Below are 6000 nucleotides of genomic sequence, written 5' to 3'. Positions count from 1 at the left end.
TCACACCGTTCTCTAAGGTGGGCAGAGACCCACGTGCTCTTCACTTGAGCAGTGATCTTAGGAGCCTGTGGGGATTGGAAGTCCTGGATCTGTCCCTTGTCATCCTGCTTTTTTGCCCATTCTAGGTTAAACTGGCCACCTGCTTGGGAGCCGCTGCCTAAAACATGCTAAAGGTGCTATTGCAGGTCCTTTCAGTTTTGCTGTTCCCTGGGGGTTTAGGTTAATGGCTACTTGGTGCCAGACAGAAAAGACAAGACAGTGGAATTCTCGTGTAAACCAGAGATGTTGGAGAAATTGCATGGAGCATCAAAGAGGCAAAAAAAAAAAAAACCAGCAGGAACTGATGGGAGCCACAAATCCTGGTGAATTTCACGTTCCAACATGAACCCATTGTGTGCTGAAAATAAAGTCTGTTGTGTAGGAAGCCTGGGTCAGTTTGATTCTTGAAGACATAGAACAAGCTGCTGCTGACTTTGGGCTGTAAACAAAAACTCTTTAGAATGCATATATAACAAACAGCATCACCTGAAGTAGATGAACTCCCATCACACAGGAAGTAAATGTCAAGTCCCTCGCCATGCAAGTCAGTTAGCAGCTGTTGCTCCTGGACTGCAGTGATAAAGAGAAACTCATGGGGGTTTAGAAGGGCAACATCTAAGAGACTCAGGCTCCAGAAATCAAAGCTACTCTCAGATGGTCCAGAAGAGAGTGGATAAGATCCCAAGACTGGCATTGCCTCCAAAGGAATTAATCAGCCAAAGTGCTAGGAAAAACAAGAAACATGCCATGCCCAGAGATTTCATTTCCCAACATATTTCCAGGGTCACTTATACTATTAATTGGTTTCCATGGTGAAGAACACACCTCACAGTCCTCGCCAACTCTGCAGGGATGGGGAACACATGTGCAGGTGGGCATTTTAAAGCCATACCAGAGCCAGAGGATGGTGTACATGCCTTAAATCCCAGCACTCAGCAGGTAGAGGCAGGCGGATCTCTGAGGTGGAGGCCAGCCTGGTCTACAGAATGAGTTCCAAGACAGTCAAGGCTACTCAGAGAAATCCTGCTTCCAAACAACAAGAGCTCCGGGCCGCAACACAGAAAAAGCCACAGCTCACCACCATGCCATGTGGCTGGCAGGACAGGTCTTAACCAAGTGCCACCCACAACCTAGGGTGCCAGGCAGTCAGACACCATTGTGGTGAGCGGGTCCAGGGTGTGGCGGGGGAAGAGAGAGAGAAGTGGAGTGGTTCGTGGGCTAGGGAGAGAGGCAGATCTGAATGTATGAGGGAGGTGAAGAACAGGCTAATGTAAATGGCCTGCTAACCACCTATGTTCAGGGTCATTTCCAGGCCTGGACAATCGGCAAGAGCCAATCTTGGTCTAAGGCCCTGAAGCAGATGAGGGGGCATGAGATGGCATCTGCGGCTCCCATCACCACAGAGGGCTGTGCTGCTGGAGTCAGGTGTCCGAGGTTGGTGCCTGAGGGCCAGGCTGCCCTGGGGGCCGTACCTACCTGAGTCACCTGCACTTCCACCTGGGCCACGGTGACATCCGGGTCTGGGTTGCTGCCTGGGTCTGTTGTCCCACCATACCTGGGGTCTGTGTGGATGTCCCATGGCCCATGTTAGTCTCTGAGGGCTATGCCACAGCCAGGACCATTCCGAGCTGAGTGGCTGTCACTGTCACCTGGGGCCATGGTGTCACCCAGTTCAGAGCTGCTGCTGAGGGTCATGTGTGGGTCCGTGGCCCTACAGCAGTCGGGGTCTGAATTAATGTCGGTGGCTCCTGATGTCATTAAAGTCCATGCCAATGCCAGAAGTCTGGGCAGCCACCTGGAGCCACATTGGTTTCCGAGGACCACGGTGCTATGAGGGCCAAGCTGGACAGGGCAGCCTGTGGGCATGGTGACATCTGAGTCCTGGTTATGGCCTAGGACCTTGTTTGGGTCCACGGTCCTGCCACAGCCAATGTCTGTGTTCATGTCTGGTGGCCCATGTTGCCACCGGAGGCCACACAGATGCCCAGGGTCTAGGTCACAATCTGTGCTCATGTGGGTGTCTGCATGGCTGACCTGAGTGGCTTGCATCATCACCGAGGGCCATGGTATCATCCAGGGCAGGGCTGTAGCCTGAGGATCCTATCTGGGTCTGCTGCTCCATAGCAACCAGGGTATGAGTTGATGTTCATAGCCTCCATCACCACAGAGGCTCACGTGGATGCCTGCGAAACGGTCAGGCCCCTGAAACCATGTTTGTGTTCGAGACCCATGCAACTACCAGGGCTACCAGGGCCTTACTGATCTAGATGGACTGTGCTGCCAGCAGGGCCATGGTGATGCCTGAGCCCTGGCTCAGGGTCCGCTGTCCTTCTGTGGCTGGGGTCTGCGCTGATGTCCATGGCCCAAATCCCCACAGGGGTCATAGGAACAAACTATGTTGAAATCCGACGGCTGTGCTGAGCTAAACCCACCCCTCAGTGATAGCAGGCTCCGCCCCTTGATGGATCCTGCGGCAGGAGAGCGGCCCCAGCAATCAGGAAAGATGACCCCACTTACAGGAGCCTGTACCTCACCTGGGCAGCACACTAGACCGGAACCTGTTGTCAGGGACAGAGGTGAGCCAGAGCTGAGGGCATAAGAACAGCAGAGCTGACCGTCCCCCGCCCCTCATCTTCCATGTGGCGGCTTAGCTGAGGAAAAGGTGTCCTCCCCCTCCAGCCTCTGACTACCCGCCGCAGGCAAGAGAGCTGCCCCCCGGGGGCGTGGTCAACCAGCCTTGTCACTCACCAGCTGCAGCACCAGGTGCAGGAGAGTCGACCCTGCACCATGCCAGAGCGGCACACTAGAGCTAGACCTGTGGTCAGGACACAGGTGAACCAGCCCTGAGGGGATTGGAACAGAAGAGCTGACCCTGCCTGCCCCCTCATAAGCCTGCGACAGCAATCTAGAGAGAGGGTCCTGCACCTTGCCTGGGAAAGACAGTCAGCTGGCCCTGGTGGTGCGAGTGTGGGTGAGCCGGACCCAAGGCCCTGACAGCAAGAGAACTGGCCCTGCTCCTTGCTGTAGGCTGCGTTACTATTGAATACATTCCTGACACAGCACACTCGGGATCATCAGTGCGGTTGACATTTCTCCCTTCCAGTCAGCAATCTGATGGTCACAGCTGGGTGTGAGTGAGTGGGTGGACGGCTCTGCTTCAGGAGACTTCAGTCTGCTCCTCACGCTTCTCATCTTCCTTGAACCAGCGGATAATCCAAGACATGGATTCAGTTCCCTGAAGCCTGGGTACAGAACTGATATTCTTTTATCTCCAGTCACATGCTACTGATTCAGGAAAATTTGTGCTGGAAAACCCAAAGCCAGGGGCAATGAAATACATTCCACCCAAGAAAAAGCAACTGAGTGAGACATAAAAAGAAAAAAAGAACGGAGCTTCATAATAAAATTGAACACGATTTTTTTATCACTAAAATCCTGATGGATTAAAAACTGCACTCGAACACAAAAATCGTATATTTGTTTTGTTTTACAGTTTCCAGAGGTGAGTTGTATTGAGAACAGAGCTCCTTGAATCAAAAGCCTTGAATCAAAAGCCTTGAATCAAAATGAAGTGTATATGGGGGAGCGACTTGGAAAGTTATGCTCTTGCAATCCAAGAAGAAAGTGTAATGAGAGAGGACAGTAAAATGCACATCATATGAAAGAACAGAGAACTCTGGAAGCTAAAGAAGATTTCAGCAGATATGGGGACAGGTGGAAAAGGAAAGGAGGGGTAGAAGTAGATCAACCAGAACTAAAGGGGTACTCATAAGGAAACCTGATGAAACACTGATTGCTTGTAAACTAATTAAAAACAGAATTTTACATTTTAAAAGGTGTTTGAACAGAGGTAACCCACATTAGTGAACAGTGCTAAAGCAATCCAAAGCACGTGAATTGTTAAGTAAAAAGTCTTAGAGCCAAACACAGGTAATCTCCCTACAAATTATTCTTCAAAGAAGTCTCAGAGGCCCCATGCACACCACACACACACACACACACACACACACACACGCACACGCACACATACACACACAGAGACACCTCCTTCTGCTCCTGAGATCCAACCTCCCCTCCCCCAGTTTCATCCCCAGCTCTGTAGCTATAAATCTGCTATGGTCTCCCCTTCTTTATTGTCCCCATCCCCAAGGAATCACAAAGACACTCCCCTCAAACCTTTTTACCCCCCAACTCATTCCAGTATCCCAGCCTCCAACACCAGCAGGTTTTCCCTGTCAACACATCAGCTGAACAAGCCAAGAAAATGGGCAACACACAGCTGCCACATTCCCCAAAAATCCAGAGAGGAAACAGAAACCAAACAACAAAACATCCACCCAACAAAGACAAATCCAAAAATCAGCACCTTTAGTCATCCCAAAACCCAGGTGCCAAGACACCAGCAGAATTGTCGGGGCCAGCAGACCTGCCAAATGGTACCTGAATAGGGAGTAAGGAGAGAGAGAGAGAGAGAGAGAGAGAGAGAGAGAGAGAGAGAGAGAGAGAGAGAGAGAGAGAACAGAAGATAAAATGGGGAGGGCTGTTAATAAATACTACAGCAGCCCCAAATTTATTTCTCATACCCCCTTTATACCCAAAGCAAAAAGGGGAGGTCTACAGACTTCCTTACCATGGCTCAAAGAACAAATAAGCATAGTCACCTCCTTAATTCTCAAAACATCTAGTAACCACACCTTTGGCCAAACATCCTGTTAATCGGCCTTGAGGAACAAGAACAGACTTGAATCTCTGACCTTAAGTCAAGATGAAATAGAGACGCCGTGGGGCTCACGCAAAGAACACAATGAGTAACAGCCAGGGAAATAGGTCTCCACCAGAGCCCCGCTATCTGACCACAGCAGGCCGTGAATATTCCAACACAGCTGAAGAATAGCTGCCTCTCAAAGCTAGCAAATGTAAGAAAATAGACTGTCCCTCAAGAGCCCCCGGAAAGAACCTAGCTATGTGAACACCCTCATCATAGCTTATGAAACTTCAGAACTCTGACCTCTCGGCCTGTGCAATAAGAAATCCGTGCTGATTCCCTCTCTGGATGTATGATCATTTGTTCCACCTACAGGAGGAAAGTGACACGCTTGATGGGGAACAACTCAGTGCTATGTGGTCCATGGATATCGCCTGGAATTCTAGACTCAACGAAAGCAAGATGCCCAAAGCAATCAGTAGCAGCCCTTCTCCCTGGTGGTGAAACGCCATGTGGAAGAGGACAGTGAGTACATGATAGAATGGGTCAGGTCACAAGCTGGAGAGAGAGCAGTTACGTGCACTTCGGCATGGTCATCGAGGGCTGGCCTGCAGTCAACTTGAGGTGTTTTCAGGAAACCCTTCAGTCACACCGCTGCAGAGCAATGCTAGCTACTACCGCTCACAGTTCCCTTTAATGGAGCTACTGTTGCATGGGTCTGACCCTAATGGTCATTCATTTAGATGGAAACTTGGCCTTGGGCAAGAAAAGAAAGAAAGATGCCAAACAAGAAGCTTGTCTCCCCTCTTTTTTCTTAACACTGTAGTGATACAGCTTAATAGCAGGAAAATCCAGTCTTTGTTTCAGGTCACAACATATATTACACAATGGTAAGGAAGGTAAAAAGGTTAATTTTTTCCTCACTCCAGCACTAAATGCAAAATTAAATTCAGTAGGCGTTGTGGTGCACGCTTGCAATTCCAGAACACGGGAGGCCAAGGCAAGATTTTAAGTTTGAGGCTTCAGACTTCAGAGGGAAAAACCTGCCTAAAAAGAGAAAATCAAAGGTTGAAATTGTCTTAAAAAGGGATTTTCTTTCATTTTTTGTTCATTCATTATGTTACATGTATGTTGTGTTGTGTGTGCTCAGATGTGTGTGTTCAGCCATTCCTGTGAGATCAGAGGTCAGCTGTCCGGAGGTGGCTGTCACCTTCTGCTCTGTGGAGGTTCTGCAGCTGTGTTTCACAGTCCACACG

General features: G+C 49.7%; 1 pseudogene; it reads right to left on the bottom strand.

Moving 5' to 3' along the window:
• Nucleotides 1-2352: 2352 nt before the first annotated feature.
• LOC142853018 (charged multivesicular body protein 1a-like) overlaps nt 2353-6000 on the bottom strand; it is a 54919-nt pseudogene continuing 51271 nt past the window's right edge.

Source organism: Microtus pennsylvanicus, chromosome 6 (assembly GCF_037038515.1).
Source record: "Microtus pennsylvanicus isolate mMicPen1 chromosome 6, mMicPen1.hap1, whole genome shotgun sequence".
NCBI lineage: Eukaryota > Metazoa > Chordata > Mammalia > Rodentia > Cricetidae > Microtus > Microtus pennsylvanicus.
The sequence above is the reverse complement of the archived record's forward strand: the minus strand, read 5'-3'. Positions and strand labels throughout refer to the sequence as shown.